Below are 18,875 nucleotides of genomic sequence, written 5' to 3' on the forward strand. Positions count from 1 at the left end.
GAAATTGAGTTGTCGCCGCCGGGACGGGGAGCCGGGGAGGGGAAGAGCGGGGAGTCGGGAGCAAGCCGAGCTCCCTGGTCCCTGCCCGGAACGGCAGGTACGATAGGAAAGCAGATCAACGTAATCTGGAACGGCCCACGAGCCGTTGTGTGGGTTGGCTGACCTGGCTCTTAGCCAGAACATAATTTGGTGGGCTTAGCGTATGGACATTTCCTTTTTTTTTTTACTTGCCTTGCCTTCTTTGTAATGGGCTTTTATGTATGGCAAAGGCTTCCTGCAGGCCGGGCATGTGCTTGACGCACAGCACACTCGCGGGCCTGGTTCGGCCGTCAGCACTTGACCTTTGAGCAATCACGTACGTGGGCTCAGATCACATAGCCCAGCCTTGCAAGTACCACTAAAGACAAGGCCATGTAAGGTTATCCGCACTCTAGGCCCATGTCCATTTACCGTTAGCTGGTGAGCCTGCACTACACAGCTGCTCCAAGCCCGATCGTTCCCCGAGAACTCGATCGCTCACTGTCTACGCTTCCCTCCGCTTGACGCTAGCCGCGCCCGCGCGGGAGTACGCGCTCATGGTGACGACACCGGCGCCGGCGACGCCGGCCGCGCTTCCCAAGTCGGGCGCGGTATCCAAGGGCTACAACTTCGCATCCACTTGGGAGCAGGTTGGTCACGGCGCCTTCGCTTCTGGCAGATCTGGCCGTGGCCGGGCCCGAGATCTCGCTGGTGCGATCGGCTGTTTCATGGATCTGACGCTCTATTGGTTTGGGCATTCTCGTTTTTTTCCAGAACGCGCCGCTCACGGAGCAGCAGAAGGCCGCGATCGCCGCGCTCTCCCACGCCGTGGCGGAGCGGCCATTCCCGCCCAACCCGGTGAGGCGCCGCACCTGAGAACTGTCATATTTGTATATGAATTGTTTACTTGAACCAACCAATGAATGTTGGGATTTCGTAGGGCTGTAATTGGGCTTACTTCATGCTCGAAATTGTGTGCCTACTGCTTAGCTGCACTGGAGCCCTGTGAAGTTGGGGTTTGAGTTGGCAGTGCAGGGTTTAAGCAATTTATTTTTGTGGGGTTGGAAAATTAGGATCAATTCTAGATTTTAGCGCACATGCTATACTCTAATTTCTGCATGTGATGTTAAGTGCATGTTTGGCCTTCTAGGGTAACTTCATTGAATGGCTTCTACTGAACAATATTTTTGGTCCTGTTTTAATGTTCCCTTTTCTGGCTTGGGTTGGTAGTGGATACTGGATGTGTGATGGGCATGTAGTTCATGAAAATGTGTTCTCTTGGTGTTTATCAGGAAAAGAGTTCAGGGAAGGATGGAGGTGTGGCTGTTCCAGAGAAAGAATCTGCTTTAGAGGAGGCTGGTGCGATGGATGCAGTCTTGGTGAATACACATCAGGTTTGTTTTCATTCTTCTGTTCCTCGAGTTTTGCTTAATGGGTGCATTACTATTCATATCTAGCATTGGCAATGGAATTTTAAAATTAATGTTTTCTTTCCTGTAGTTCTACAAGTGGTTTGCAGAACTGGAGTCAGCTATGAAATCTGAGGTTTGTTTATTGTCACTATTTCTCTTGGCAATGGAATGATTGTGACAACACTGTTTGCTCCTCTGGCTCTTTGACAGACTGAGGAGAAGTATCGACTCTATGAGAATACATTACAGGAGCGTGTCAACACATGTGACGGTATCCTTAAGCAAGTAAACCTGCAAAAGTTTTTGTTGGGTTATGTTGAAAAAAGATGTTACAGACAGATACATCTTTGCATTTTTAGTTTTAACCCTTTTATCCTGGATCTGTACAGGTTGATGATACATTGAACTTATTTGAAGAACTGCAGTCTTTGCACTCAAGCGTTGCCACGAAGACAAAAACTTTGCATGATGCTTGCGACCAACTTGTATGTCCCTTCTGCACTAGTTATTTTTGTTAGCATCATTCTTGCAGTTGTGTTAGTGCAGTTTGACTCTTTGATAATGGAACATCCACCAGAAAGGAAAAAAAGAAATATGTACCAGAAAGAACCGTTGATTCTACATGGCTTGTGTGCATAAGCCATCTTGAAGAGTGAAAGAAAAAAGAGCAGTGATATTGTCTTACTTGCTTACGATCCTCCACTTCCAACAAATCATATGCTCTGTTTCTCATCAAGTGGGCCCAAAGAAGTACTTCATCCGTTCCAAATTATAAGTCACTTTGACTTTTTTGGTACATCCATTTTGCTATGCATCTAGATATAATGATATGTCTAGATACATAGCAAAATGGATGAACAAAAAAAAATCAAAGCGACTTATAATTTGGAACGAAGGGAGTACATATTTTCTTCAGTTATGCTAAGTTGTTCATGGGTCGCACAGTGCAACCTTATGCAGTCTTTCTCAAAAAATAATAAAAAAAATCGACCAACCTAAAAGGAACCGTATCATAGTAAATAAGTAGGCACTCAAATTTGAGTTGAAGAGAGACTCGAACCTGGGTGGTGGGAGTCTACCGATACCTCCCAGACTACAACATGCAACATTCAGTTCCTCATCTTCAGGAGTTTCATGAATATCCGTGAGGCCTTTTCAAAATAAGATCTATTGCTTTATATAGTTTGTTTGTATGAATTATATATGCACTAAAGAAAAGGATAATCTCTTTGTTCATGCTTGTTAGCTTGTATTTCAGCTCATGGTCCATTTTTTGATGCATTTTGTAGCTTCATTACTGTTGCACCTTTTACATATGAGAGTCCTCATACACACTATTTTTCGTGTGTGTAGCCTTATTGAATGTCATGTGTAAAATCCACAAAATCAGTTGAGGCATGCCATGGACCATTATACTCAAGCTAAACTACATACTGTTTTAACCACATGGGGAAGTATTACATGGACCTATGGTGCCATCAATCCAAATAATTGTTTTGACCGGTTCTATTAGGTTGGCATAGTGCCATAGTAGTCTGCCAATAATCTAAAACAAACTGAAAAAGGCTCACATCTCTTTTGGTATTCAGTAAGTGCACTCTGATTTTACGAAACCCAATACTTCATTTCATGTACTGAATGCTGGTGTCACTTTACTTTGTAACAAACTTTTATGCTAATTCCACATTGATATTGAATGTAATGTTTGGTGGCAGAAACATATTTTTCTCATCTTTCTGGTTCCTCTCTTGGTTTTCTTTACTATTTGGTGACTGAGCATTATTTCTAATGATGGTGCAGTTGGTTGAGAAACAAAGGCTGATTGAGTTTGCAGAGGCACTTCGAAGCAGGCTCAACTACTTTGACGAATTGGAAAATGTAAGGTTTGGCAAACGTAGATGTCATATTGCAAAGATTTTTATATTCTACTTTATGAAAAAAATCAGATCCAGTTATCAAGTCATCTGACTAATCATGATTAGTCGGGCTGATTGGTGCCGTGGCGATCATCTATGCACTATGATTAGTCACGATTAGTCGGTGCCATGACAACTAGAATCAGTTAGACGATTTGATAACATTGCTTGTCAATGGCTTCTGGAGCTTACACCAGAGTACTGTGTGACAAATTTACTGAACTATGGAAAACAGAAAATATGAGGTTTTTGTCTTATTAGTTTGTGTGGAAGTTTCCGAACCAATAAATTATGTCAAGTTTCTACACTTATATTAGTTATTGCAGCCTGTCGTTGATTCGCATATAATTAAAACTGATGTTTGGTTGTTTTGAGTAATGTTTATTTGACTTTAATGGAGGCCCTGAACTATGTGCCTCACTCCCTTCATTGCAATATGTGATTAATATTATGTTGTTATCTGTATCAGTGGGTATGTGTCCCCTAGGTTCTGCTCATGATGCTGTTGAGAATAGTCCATATCCAGAACCAGAAGATTAGAGCATGTTTGGTTGATGAATATATTTTTCCACTGCTAATGTGGTATCTTATAAATCCTTTGGCTTGCCATAAGAAAAGTGTGGTACTAGCTTTGGTCTCCACTTTTGGCCTTGCTTTCTTTCCATGAAAAGGGTGAACTAACTATAGCCGTAACATGCAAAAGAGAGAAAAACAGGCACCGGAAACTGCAGTATGTCGAGTTTTAAACATATATGCTGCAGATGCAAATTAGCATATGGATGAAAAGTTTTACTGCCATTTCTGCTACTAAAATAGTTCGTTACCAATATGAGGCGCTGAGTTTTATACTTCTTCCACTAAAAAAATAGGAGGCTTGAGTTATTTGATTTCATCATTGTCTTGTGGATCAAAATTTGATCAGTATTTTATAATGAAAACGTGGCAAGGCTTCCTAGTGAAATCACAAATGCAATTTTACTATTCTTACGTGGCCACAGAAATATACTAGAGAATATAGTGGTCAAAGTTTTCTGAAGTTTGACCATGTAAATTCATATTGGTTTCATGTTTTTGAAACTGGAGGGAGTATTATGTTTTTCTGAAGCATGCAAACTATAAATCAGTAATGCCTTACTTGTCTTAATGTAGATGGAAACTAAAATAAATAATTCCAACTCTCTATGAGTGAACTTAATTGTAAACTACTAAACTCACAGCAGGCATTCCAGGGTAGAAATGACCAATCAAGCACTATCCTAGTGGTAGTGGGCCTTAGTTGGTAAGCAAGAGGTCATGGGATCAACTCCTAGACCCAGCAAGTGCAATAATTACTATTAAAAATGGGTTTCTGATAAATCCCTGGTGGAAGAACCACCAAGATCTGAAAAAAAGAACACTAGATCAATTACAGGCTTACAACACATTCAAATAATAACAAAAGAAGTCATCGGGCTGCAACTTTCCCAACATATCCACTATTCAGTTGTTGGCATGAGAATCCTTTTGAATTGCTTTGTCATTATATGCATAACTACCTAGTTTTGCCATGTACATGCCACTGTGAGCTGACTACCTAGTTCCCTTTTGCAGGTCTCAAGCAGCTTTTATTCCCAAAATATGAACATTGGAAACGAACAGTTTCTTCCACTGTTGAAGCGCCTTGATGACTGTATCTCGTAAGTAGTAGCTGCATAGTAATGCTTTATGTTTGATTCTAGTGCTACGTTTCCGAAGCTAATGCAACTTCCCCTGTTGCTGATTGTAGGTATGTTGAAAACAACCCACAATATGCTGAATCTGCTGTTTACTTGGTCAAGTTTCGCCAACTTCAAGTAAATGACTACTGGTGATCCAATAGCTACATTCATAGGCATAAAGGATCAAAGCACATAACCTAATAATCATTTGGTACTTTATATGCAGTCTCGTGCACTAGGTATGATTCGCTCACATGTGTTGTCAATACTTAAAGGTGCTTCATCCCAGGTAATTCTCAGTTGCTTTTCCTTAGTACAAGTGAAGTCAATAGACAGCTATGAATGATACTTATACTTGGTTGAACCTTGCAGGTTCAAGCTGCAATTCGAAGCAGTGATTCTGGCAAAAACATTGTCACAGAGGGTGTGGAGGCATCTCTTATCTATGTTCGCTTCAAGGCGGCTGCTAGCGAGGTATAATTTATATGCATGATGTTTCACTCTGATGATAGCAAATTATGTTGTCTATAATAGGGTATGACATTGCAGTCCTGATACAATTTTTGTATATTTGTCAACCAGCTAAAACCAATATTAGGTGAAATTGAAAGTAGATCTTCAAGGAAGGAGTACGCACAGATTCTTTCCGAGTGTCACAGTTTGTTCTGTGAGCAGCGGCTGTACTTGGTAAGTTACAAGAGTTTTATCATTGCACTTTGTTTCCACCATAATAACTCGGTTGTCACTTAAGCCTTAACTGTTTGATATGACTGCTAGGTACGAGGCATGGTGCAGCAACGGATCTCGGAGTTTGCAAGAAAAGAGGCCTTGCCTTCTTTGACAAGGTCTGGCTGTGCCTATCTGGTGGAGGTAACTCCTTACTTTCTAACTTCCTGTTTACCTTTCATCTTGTGTATTGAAATTGTTTTTGAAAGCGGTGACTTGAAGTCATGTAGCACCCGGTTTTAAGAACAAAACCATATACACACCATATGTGAGCCCAGCAAGTCAAATCTTACATATAGCTACAAATAAAGGTAATATCAATAGACAATACTTAATATATAACATACTTAGTATAAAGGATATAACCTTAGACAACAAACAACAGAAAGACAACTCCGATCTTCGGGTGAAGACTCCAACTCCACGGGGACAACTGACTAGTTGATCACAAGCCAAATTCCTCCAAACTCTAGCAATCTGGTACCCATCTGGGATTTTTTCAAATATTTAAAAAGTAAAGCAAGCTAAGTACATGCCGTACTCAACAAATATAACATGGGGTTCATGAGGCTCAAAAGGCTGACACTGGTTTAACTGCGATTAGCTTTTAATGAGTCATAAATTTAGCAATTGAGTAGCAACAAGTTTATCACAAGGCCATATAAACACATGATCAGGTAAACATGAATAATGAATAGCATAAACAGTAATCATTAGTGAGCATCTTCATCATCAGTACCATTAGTGTTCATCATCTATTCCGTAAGGGTTCCGAGGCCGCTCGTGACTGTGAGCACGGCTGATATACCAGTTTTACACTCTGCAGAGGCTGTACACTTTCACTGTGAGTCGTGATTTACCCTTTCGTCCGAGGTAGCTAATCTCTTGATGCACTTCCAAGGAAGGTTGGCAGGGTTCACTATAAAGCCTTTCAAAGGTTCGTCTAACAAGTTAGGGCCACTAGATTCACTCGGCAAACAGATGTAGGAACCCCCTTCCCGATGTTACAATGTCACGCAGCCTATACACAAGGGGATAGAGGCTGTCCTATACCCGATTCGGCAAGCCATTCTTACGTCAATAAAGGTAACCTCTAACAAGCTAGAAAATGTCCTCATATTAAGTCCCGGATGATCACTTACAGATAAGTCCTTAGGGAGAGGAATCTAGAGCACCATAAAACATTCCAATGCTCTAGCCCCCTTGTTTCATGTTGCTAAAAAGCATCTTTTAGTGTTTATTACATATACCATTAGTCAAGTTACAAGATCATGGTCTTTAATTGAGCACTAGCATCATACTACCCAATGTATAATCACCCATGGTGTCAAGGTACAAGATATCAAATATCTAGGATATCCTTATTGGCAACAAGGTAGACACATGCAATATGAATTAAGTGATTAAAGGTGAATAGGTAACAAGGAAGATCTCATGCTATACTTGCCTTAAAACTCTGATCTTCTTCTAGTCCAAATCTTCAAAAATCTGCTTCTTGATTCACCACGTATAGCTCACCAACTGGACAGGATCATAAAGCACCACACAAACATCTATGCAATCATACACGAAGCAAACAATAGATCTAAATTAGAACAATACACCAAACATAGGAAATAGCAAGTAAAAAGATTTTAAAGATGCTCTACACGTTATTACGAACACACAGACGCGAAAAACACTCTAATCGGAGCTACGGTGAAAAGGTACATCTATCGATAGATTCGCCTCGAAAAGAAACTATAGGCTTTATTTATTTTAATTATAAAACATATATAAGATACTTTAGAGAAATATCTAAATTGTTTTAAGCCAAATTATATTTGTATTAGAAAACCAATATAAGATTAATCTTATTTTATTTACAAAAGACAGAGGTAAAAAGCCTAAGTTGCTTTTAATTGAAAAAGTTGTTTCATATAGATTAATCAACAACAACAACAACAACAAAGTCTTTAAGTCCCAAACAAGTTGGGGTAGGTTAGAGTTGAAACCCAGCAGAAGCAATCAAGGTTCAGACACGTGAATAACTGTTTTTCAAGCACTCCTATCTAAGGTTAAGTCTTTGGGTATATTCCATCCTTTCAAGTCTCCTTTTATTGCCTCTACCCAAGTCAACTTCAGTCTTCCTCTGCCTCTCTTCACGTTACTATCCTGGCTTAGGATTCCACTACGCACCGGTGTCTCTGGAGGTCTCCGTTGGACATGTCCAAACCATCTCAACCGGTGTTGAATAAGCTTTTCTTCGATTGGTGCTACCCCTAATCTATTACATATATCATCGTTCCGAACTCGATCCCTTCTTGTATGACCGCAAATTCAACGCAACATACGCATTTCCGTGACACTTATCTGTTGAACATATCGTCTTTTCGTAGGTCAACATTCTGCACCATACAACATAGCAGGTCTAATTGCCGTCCTATAAAACTTGCATTTTAGCTTCTGTGGTACCCTTTTGTCACATAGGACACCAGATGCTTGGCGCCACTTCATCCACCTTGCTTTGATTCTATGGCTAACATCTTCATCAATATCCCCGTCTCTCTGTAGCATTGATCCTAAATATCGAAATGTATCCTTCCTAGGCACTACTTGACCTTCCAAACTAATATCTTACTCCTCCCGAGTAGTATTGCCGAAGTCACATCTCATATACTCAGTTTTAGTTCTACTGAGTCTAAAACCTTTGGACTCCAAAGTCTCCTGCCATAACTCCAGTTTCTGATTCACTCCTGTCCGGCTTTCATCAACTAGCACTACATCGTCCGCGAAAAGCATACACCAAGGGATGTCCCCTTGTATGTCCCTTGTGACCTCATCCATCACTAAGGCAAACAGATAAGGGCTCAAAGCTAACCCTTGATATAGTCCTATCCTCAAAACAGATAAAGGCTCAAAGCTGACCCTTCATATAGATTAATCACATTACTATTTTATTCAAAAGATATAAAAATGCTAAACAATGTTACTAACACGTAGATTACGTCGTTACGAACCTAACGTAACTTGAGCGGGTCAAATCGGAGTTAAAACGGAGAAGATATGGCCTAATGAAGATAGTGTCAAAACTGTAAATAACTGGAACTTATTTTTGAAATAAAATAAATCAAAATCGGGATTTTGAATCAGTCGAGGGACCGCGGGTTGAATTTGTAAAAGTCGGGGATCTCTTTTGCATAAACTCCAGCCGTAAGGGTACGGGGTTATATGGGCCGTCGGATCTGATTTGGATGGCGTGGATTAGATCGGGAGAAGGAAGGAGAGGGGCTACCGGCCGGCGGCGAGTCCAGGCGGCGACGTTCTCGCCGGAGGAGCTGGGGAATTCATCGGCGTGATCGGTTTAGGCGATTCCGACCACCGTTTGGCTCGGGGAAAGATCGGGAAGCAAGAGGGAGACGCGGCGAACACGTTGGAGGGATCGGAGGGCCCTACGATGGTACAGTGGCGGGCTCACTCAAGGTGTGGCAGATCGGCTCGAAGGCAAGACTCCGGCGAGGCAGAGAGAGAAATAGAAAGCGAGAGGGAGAGCATGCGAGGCAGCTGAAGCTTGCTTACCTCCAAGCGAACCTCGGGGACACGGTCATGGAGGCGGAGGAGCTGCAAATCGATGGCGGCAACGGCGAGCTAGGGCGGCGGCGGCGCTGTTCGAGCTCGAGCAAGGCCCGCGGCTTGCTTCTAGGGTTGACGGGGAAGGCGGCGGATGCGGCTGCTATTTATGGGGGTGGTGCGGCGTGGGGCGGACGCCAACCAAGCGGACACGGGGCGGAGGTGGACTCCTTGCGCAGACGGAGTCCGGGACGGCGCCGACTCAAGGTGGGAGAAGGCCCTGACAAACGGGCCCGAGGTGTCAGTGGAACCAGGGAGGACGGGCGCTGCGGCTTGGGCTGCTGCCTGCAGCTGGGCCGCGCGAGTGAAGGCGGGACGGCCCAAGAGGAGAGGGAAACGGCCTACGGGATGGGGTGGAGCTGGGCCGCAGGAAGACAGCGGGCCTACGGAGTGAAACGGGGCGGCCCGAGAAGGAAAGGAGGAAACGGGCCTTCGGGCCAAAAGCCAGGGAGGGTGAAGAGAGGAATGGGAATTCCTTTTCTTTTCTTATTTCAAAAACCAATTTCAACTATGAAGTAAATCGATTTTGAATATGGTTTAAAATACACTTTTCAATTCAAATAAAAATGAGAAATTTTTGGTAAGTTTTCCAAAAATAAATTTTACAACTTTTTAAATTCTTTTATTTTCAATTTTTCTTTTCTTTTATTTCAAAGCCATTTTTAATTTCATTTTCAAAAGCATTTTTAATTCATTTTGAATTTTGGATTCGACCACTCACTGCAATAAATCAAATGCACCGGCATGTATGCACAAAAATGTTGCTAAATTCCTATGATAAATTTTAATTTAATGAAAATTATTATTTCCTATGTTTTTATGAGCTCAAAAATACCAAATTAAATCTTTTTAACCCTATTTCAAAAAGAGCAATTTTTAGGGTGTTACAAGTCATTGTAGTATTAGAAAACTTGATGTCATACGGAAAAGGAGAAATTGTAAGTAACTAACTAGCATACTGGTAGTATTAGAAAACTTGATACTCAACTAGAGATGTCGATTCATCTTGCTTTGTGAATATTTACTATTAGTATAAATGCTCATCATACATGCTTAATGACTATCGTATCTTTATGTTTTGTCAGCTGCTGAGCATCATCCACATGTATTTTGTTTTTGTTTTCTAATGCTAAACCACTGCTTATGTTTGATTGCTAGAAAAACATGTTTACTAGTTTTAACATTGCTTGTCAGGCATGCCAGTTTGAGCACCAGCTTTTTGCTCACTTCTTCCCATCATCTGCTGCAGATGTTTCAAGTATGGCTCCTTTAATGGACCCCCTGTAAGTTAATTTATTCTCTTTCAAGATTTGTTATTTCATTATTTGTATGTGCAGTCATGCACTCATGCTGTCAAACTTACTTTTAGCTGAGGCGATTAGTTTGTGAAAAACTCACCTAGCTTGATTTGAGGAACATAGGGATATACAAAACCTAGGAGGTACTCTGGACAGATTGTTAACCAAGTAAAAAGGGCGTACCCAGTGCAGAGAGCTCCCGCTCTGTGCGGGGTCTGGGGAAGGGTGTCAGTGGCAAGCCTTACCCTCGCATGTGCAATGCGAGGAGACCGCGACTCGAACCCGGGACCTTCCGGTCACAGGCGGTAAGACTCTACCGCTTGCACCAGGCCCGCCCTTCATTGTTAACCAAGTAGCAATTTATAAAACTTTGATTGCAAACTGTATACAGTTTCAGATGATACAAGTTTCAATTTTCATGGGTATGCATCAATTACCATACTGGAACTCCATTAATAGGTCTAAAACCATCTGGTCATGTGGACAAGATGTTCATCCCTTTAATACTTGGAAATTTACATTTAACATTGCCAGTATAGCTGTATGCTGAGGGAAGCTAGCAGTGCTAACATCCCTAGATGCTGATTTGATAAACGTGGCTAACATTATTATTGAGTCATTGACCAATCAGCTATTATATGTATCCAGTCTTGTGTAAGGCCGATTGGTGGGATCCTCCTAGTTGACTTGGCTGGCTGAGTTGGGTGACATGTTGACTAGACATAGACTCAGCCTGCTAATCAACTTGGAGGCTCCCTCCAGCTCGCCATACACGATGTAATCACATACCTAGTTTTTTTTTCTCAAACACGCAGGAGAGTTGCGTATCTTTGTATTAAAGAGAGAAAAAGGGAAGAGAATCCCATAACAAGCAACCTCCTTACCCCGCCTAGAGAGGGTTTGAGGAGGTCACGAGCTAACACCAGAAAAAAAAATTCAGCTGATATACATCAAGAAATGACCCAACCAGAAAAAACAAAAAGCTCTCACCAGACCTATCACGGTCAGACCTAGTTGTGATGTGTAGGTTAGACTCATGGTTCTCTTGTGATCTTGTCTGATCTGAATATTCATTGTAAATCGATTGTTTTAAGAAGACTAATGATTTCTATTATGCAGGTGCACCTACTTGTATGATACTCTGAGGCCTAGACTGATATATGAAGGAAATATTGATTCTCTCTGCGAACTTGTTGATATTCTGAAAGTTGAAGTGCTGGGGGAACAACTAAGTAGACGCGGTGAATCAGTAGCTGGTCTCCGTCCAATATTGCGAAGGATACTTGCAGATGTTCATGAGCGGCTAGCATTTTGTGCTCGGACTCATATCCGCGAAGAGGTAGTGCTCTGTGTGTCCATATGTTGACTGATGATTCTATGTCTTTTCCGTCAGTATAATTTTTATCGGGCTCCTATATGTTACGAGAACTGTTCCTTAACATTCAGATCAACTTCCAGTAACTGTGTTGAGTTTATACTTAACATGCAATGTTCTGAACTTCTGATGTGACATCATGGGAGAACCTGAAACTTGATAATTGAAATGGTCACTTTGGCACTATGCACTAATGACAAAATAATTGGTGCGCATTTTAGTTATCTGTGTAAACATGAGTAGTTGAGTGAACCTATCACGACATATGACCATATTTTCATGCACTGGAGAGCACGCGTATGTATTAACACTGTCCAAAGAAAAGAAATAGGGAGGTCGTTGGAGGCTGTTATTTAAACTTTGAATATATTTCCCACAAGTTCCAGTGAACTTGGCTTAAGCCATATTTGTAATGATACTCATAAGATACACTCCAACATACATGACTTACAGAGTAAGCTTGAGCCCCTTCAAACATGACCTGGAAGCATCTGGATACTTTGTTGAAGGTTTAATTCTGCCTGAAAGTGGCAACCTTCCAGTAATTGGTTGGACCTGACCTTATAAGATAGCACCTTTTATTTTCATTATCCTTCACAAACAATAGGTTTTCTATCTTTAGGTCTTTGTGCAGCTACAGTTTGTAATTAATGTAAACTTTTCTTATCTCTTTTTTTTTCCAGATTGCAAATTTCCGCCCTTCTGACGAAGATCTGGATTATCCTGGGAAACTTGAACGATCTGTGGATACGTCTTCAAGTGCTACTGTTAGTTTGCTTCTCACTTTATCGCAATTGGTTCTTTCCATTTTACTCTTTCTATTCCAACATACTCTCCAGTCAAAAAAATAGTGTATCATTTCTTGACATCAGCATGGTGAATAACACACTACTTTGACCACTAATTGCCTGTATGATATATATGCTCCACCTGACCCAAAATGGCACTCGTTTGTGACAGTTACATATGTTTTTTTATAAAAGCACATGGTTCTTATTACTGGTTCTATTTGTTTTAACCTGTAGGTTGGTGACAACTCGGACATATATGTAACATGGTACAGACCATTGGAGAAAACAGTTTCATGCCTATCAAAGCTATATCGCTGCTTAGAGCCTTCTGTCTTCACTGGATTAGCCCAGGTACTGGACCTATAAAAGTTAAGATCATTTATCTCACTAACCATCTATTTGCTGACCTGTTTCTTTTTCATTTAACTTGACAATACATATTAATCTGGTTGCCACCAGGAAGCTGTAGAAGTTTGCTCAACATCTCTTCAGGTTGGTATACAATTTTCGGCCCAACTCCCTCCTCTTTTCTTGTTTTCCATGGGGAACGATCAAGATAAAACACTATTCCTGTTTTTATGCTATGATGTATTATCCTACTATTTGTTATTCTGAGACACTCTATTGATGTTGTGAACAGAGTGCAAGCAAGGTCATCTCAAAGAAAGGTACCCATATGGATGGCCAGCTTTTTCTGATTAAGCACCTCCTCATTCTACGGGAACAGGTATCCATCTATCTGCGCTTCATGAAAATTTTTGTTTTGTTCATTAATTCATCTTGTGACTTGTAAGGTACATACCTGTTTGCAGATTGCTCCATTTGATATTGAGTTCTCTGTCACACATAAGGAATTGGATTTCTCCCATTTATTGGTATTTATTACAAACTTTATTCCTTCCATATGTGCATGTCATTTGCATGAGAACATTAATTATTCTAGGTATATATGTGTTCTTTTCTCTTAATTCTGATTCTCTCAAATAAAATTCCTTAAGTTCTATTCTTTTTTTTTATGTTTTTAGTTTAAATTGGTACCTATCATACAATCATTGCATTTCATTTGGAATATATTGTTTCTGATTGCTAACTAATGCAAATCAATATTTGCAGGATCATCCTAAGAAGGATTCTCAGGGGTCAGGTCTCGTTATTTGATTGGTCAAGGTCAACATCACTAGCTAGGACCTTTTCTCCTCGTGTTTTGGAGAACCAAATTGATGCCAGAAAAGTAACTAACTTGACCTGAAGCCTTTTTGCGGTTTGTCCTCTAATTTGAAGATGCATATTTGTTTGCTTCTCCTATAAATTTACTGTTCCATATTAGTCCAGATATGTGCATGCATTACATAGAATGAAGTTGCACATTCAGATAAAGTAGGGGATACCTGATCAGCTTTAATATTTTCTAGTTGCTCACATCTTTCTTTGATTTGAGCTTATTTTGCTATTGTTGTTTTATTTCAGGAGTTGGAGAAAAGCCTTAAAGCTACCTGTGAAGAGTTTATAATGTCCATAACTAAATTAGTAGTGGACCCAATGCTTTCTTTTGTTACTAAGGTAGCGATATCTAGCCTTCTGCAGAACTTATTGCATAATTTTGGTGTCCTTTTATGTACCTTACTTGCTATATATAGTACCTCATTTGAGCCCTTGCTATGTTTTGTGTATTCTCCCGTCAACCCATGAAGGCCTGGAAAATTGTTAGTTATTTGTTAGTAAGAGCAAACTTTGAGGTTCTTCACTGTATTCTTCTGTAATTGCTCTTGTTTGACTACTACTGGAAGGGTTTAGGGTTTACTATGCAGTAAGATGGGGTAGTATGCAAACTACAGAACTAGTATGGTGTGAGTAACCGTAATGCCTACTAAGATGTAAATCCCTTTTACCTTTTATATGTTAGAATGTGATCATAACTCTGGCAGGTAACTGCCGTCAAAGTTGCATTGTCCTCTGGTAGCCAGGGTCAGAAATTAGATTCAGTTCTAGCAAAACCCTTGAAGACTCAAGCTTTTGCTTCTCCTGATAAAGTTGCCTGAGCTGGTTCAGAAGGTGCCTTTTCAAATTCTTCAGTATATGATGCAAGCAAATATGAATGTTTTCTTTTCCCAAATGTTATATGAAAAGTTGTTTTCCCTGAACAGGTTGCCGCTGCCATTCAACAAGATTTGCCCAAAGCAATGACCAAGATGAGGTTGTATTTGCAAAATCCATCTACTCGGATGATCTTATTCAAACCTATCAAGTAAGGATATCATCCCACTTATCCATACACTTTTTTTTTGCCTTCCAGATTTTTAAAGGAATATCCAGGTCTTGTGAGCTTAGTTCAAGAATTACATTTTTGAGCCAAAATCAGCATAATATTTTTCACTATGTTCATAATTCAGCACAAAAAGTCTAACTTGTGTAAATCTTAAAAATCAAACCAAATGTTTTTTATACATCTTAGCCCTGGTCTACCAATTTCACTGATTCTCTGTACCCGACATCGAATTACTGATTGTTTGAAGCATGTGAACTCAGTTACACATTGTCAGCATAATGAATTAATTGTGTCACTTATAGTCTGCCAAATTTCCACTTCCATAAGAAACGTGCCATTTCAATAATAATAATATTAATAATTGTACTTTCTACCTTGAAATTGTGATGAATCATTTTGGGCTCCTTTGGATCAATCATTCCCCATGGGATTGAAGGGGGTTGAGGGGGAAATTAGTTCATTTGCCCCTCAATCCGCTCCAATCTCCATGGGAATGGGTGTATCCAAAGGAGTCCTGAGGGAGACACTGGCCAGGGTTCAAATCCCGGCGAGGAAAAAAAAAACTCACTGGCAACCTAAAAAATAATGGCAGTGCTGCTCTGTGGTGCTTGTGGTTGGCTTGGGCCCTCCAACCAGGGGGTAGTTGCAGTGGTCGCCAACCCAGAAGGTCATGGTCAGCTCAGGCTATGTCATAGCCCTATAGGGTGAAGCTACGGTTTGGGGGCTTTTTCAGTCGTGTGGTTGAGGCAGCTTCTTATTATTCATAATGCCTTGTGAATCCCTGGACTGTTTGTGTATGTGTTGTATACTGACATATCATTCCTATAGAGTATTTTGATGTGAGCTCCTTCATTAGTTTGGTGCATACAAGGTTATCAAACCTCATAAAATTATTGGAAACCTATGCGGCAGGTTGCAGCAGTTTAAAGTGTGCTATAGCGTGTGCTGCTATGTGTTATGGTAGGATATAACTTATAATGGATTGAGTGATTAACGTGGTGGTTTCCACTATGAATGAAACTAACCTACTGTTAAATTAACCTTTATTGTTCCTTGATCATCTAACTGTGCTACTTTAGAGTACACAGAGAACCTTTCCTAAATGTAAACTGGAGAAAAGGTGAAGCACCATTTCCAATGTGTTTCTTCTTATTATGCCGTTCTCTTTGGCCACAGGACAAATATAGTTGAGGCTCATATACAGCTGCAATCGCTTCTAAAGTCAGAATACTCCACTGAAGAAATGCAATCTATCGGTATGTTGCCGATACCTGATCTGCAGTCTCAGCTTGACAGCCTTTTGTAGCTCGCATACAGTTCCAAAGCGCTTCTATATAGTCCTTGTTAAGGTTGCAGTGCAGTTCTTTCAAGTAACCAAAGTAAAGTTGTTATCACAATTCCGAACCTCTACCAGATTCCTGTTGTAACTTCTCATTGTTTTATATATTGAAAAATGGAACACCTCCCATGATACATGTGATTGTGGACAATCTGGAAGTTTGAACTCATAGTCATATATCCCGTGGTGATTTCTGTATATTGTACACGCACGTTGGTTCATCCTCAGAAATCGACTGTTAGTGAAACCTGCCTATCGTGGCATAATTTCAACGGATGCTGGGGACGCAACGCAACTCACACTTTTTTTTAGAAGAGGAATCATGTCTTCTTGTGCTAGTACTACAGCGAAATCCATTGGAAGTTTCCTACTCTTCTAGACATCTAGGTAGGCCGTGTCAAATGGCTCAGTTCCATTTGCTAGAGATTCCGGTCCACTTGTTGCACCAGATTCGTGTGTTAAATAATGTGATGCCTTTTGAACGTGTTGTGGGGTTTCTGGCTGGCGAGTGGTGACACGCAGCTGGTACTGATAGGCATCAACCGCGGGTGATACAGGGTGTGTTTGGGTGCCTGGCTAAGGCCCTAAGCGTTTCCTGGCTTCCTGGAAACGCTCCATCCCACCGTTCCCAGCGAGCCATGCTTGTACAAGACGCTAGCCCACATTCACCGGTTCGGCTCACCTCCCCGAGCGCCGCCTTCCCCGTCGCCGGTCACCACGCGAGCGCCGTCTTCCCCGTATCCGGCCAAGCTCCGCATCTCCTCTGGCCTCCGCACGCGCCACCCCCGGCTACCACGGTAGTGCCACCGGCCTCCGCGCCCGCCACTGCAACCCCGCGCCGGAGCGCCTCGACGGTCCGAGCAGGACACCTACGGCCAGCGAGCCCCTCCATGGTGCCCTTGCACGCATCCCTTGGAAGTCGCCAACAGCGCCGTCGAGGCGCTCCAGCCAGTGTCGCCCGGATCTGGTCCGCTCGTGATTGGTCCGACTCAAGAAGAGCAGCAGTCATGGCCGTCGCACGTGGAGCCTCGAGCAGAGCTGCCCGACGTTCCTTGCTCCCTCTCCGCTCTCTCGGCTGCTCTGCCCCTTCCTCGCTCTGCTGCTCGCGCGGAGCAACAGCCATGCCCACCGGCCAAGCACACCCTCTGTCGCCGCCGTTCTTCCTCCATACACGTGCGTACGAGCCGCCGTTCTTCCTCCATACACGCGCGCACGAGCCGCCTCCGCATCCGGCTCGCTAGGCCACTGCACCGGCGCCGCCGCCGGCACAGCTCCGTGGCCACCGCGGGCTCACGTGGCCAAGAAGCCACGGGCTCACTCCGGCTGGGCTGAGGCTGCCCACGGGCGTGGCCTGATGCCGCGCAGCCGTAGCGCCTCTCTCGCCGCCGCCGCGGCTGGCTAGCCGAAATCACCATTGGAGGTAAGGTCAACATTCTTGGAAGAGGTAACAGTACCAAATAATACGTGCAACCAAACAAAAGCTAAGGGGGTGTTTGGTTCGAGCTGCTAAACTTTAATAACTACTAAACGGTTTAGTCACTTTTAGTAACTTCAGAGTTTACTAGTGAGGACTAAAGCTCTTTTAGTAGCTTTTAGTCATAGCGTTTGATTAAAAAGTTACTAAAGTGACTAAAAACTACTAAATTTAGTAGTTACTAGACGAACCAAACAGTCCCTAACTTATCCAGACTTAGCCCTAGCACAGGACAACAAAACACTGCTAGGTTACATTGACTTAGACAGGCGGAGCTAAAACTTGAGCCCTTGTTTAGTTCCTCAAATTCCTAACTTTGGCACTATGTAAAAAGAAGATTTTTTGTCATATCAAACTTGTGATACATGTATGGAGTACTAAATATAGACGAAATCAAAAACTAATTGTACAGTTTGCTTTAACTTTGCGAGACGAATCTTTTGAACCTAATTAGTCAATATTTGGATAATAATTTATAAATACAAATAAAATGCTACAGTGAGAAATCTTTCACTGTGCAAAGTTTACACTTGGCCGAACTAAACGCGCCCTGAGTTATTTTTCTAGCCAGGTTTGCTGGAGAAACGCAACCGAACACAGCCCATAGCTGCCGGCATATCCACGCTGCGAGCAGCCTGGTGCTCTGCTCGGCGATTAGCATCTGTCGTCGTCGATGGCGATCATGCATGCGATGCGCTTGTTTCGTTCCCTCGGCGTGGAAACGGAGCAGGAGAGAGGTGGTGCTCCTGCCGATGAAAAGTGATTCCACCGGCACCGGTAGGCCCTCCATGTCGCTTTTGGAGCTCCTTTTTAGAGCAAGGCTCGTCGGGTTGAGTGCCCGCGGTTGTCAAGCGAGCTGGCCGGAGTGATCAGACGCATTGCACGCCTCGTTCTATCGGTCTCAGCATGGACCTCGGGAGTGCTAACTGCTATACGTACGCGGATTTTTGCAGT

General features: G+C 42.1%; 1 pseudogene; it reads left to right on the top strand.

Annotated features, from left to right (window-relative positions):
• Positions 1–479: 479 nt before the first annotated feature.
• LOC136501184 (conserved oligomeric Golgi complex subunit 3-like) lies at positions 480–16,577 on the top strand (annotated as a pseudogene).
• The last annotated feature ends 2,298 nt before the right edge of the window (positions 16,578–18,875 follow it).

The sequence above is a fragment of the Miscanthus floridulus genome, chromosome 13 (genome assembly GCF_019320115.1).
Source record: "Miscanthus floridulus cultivar M001 chromosome 13, ASM1932011v1, whole genome shotgun sequence".
NCBI classification, from domain to species: domain Eukaryota; kingdom Viridiplantae; phylum Streptophyta; class Magnoliopsida; order Poales; family Poaceae; genus Miscanthus; species Miscanthus floridulus.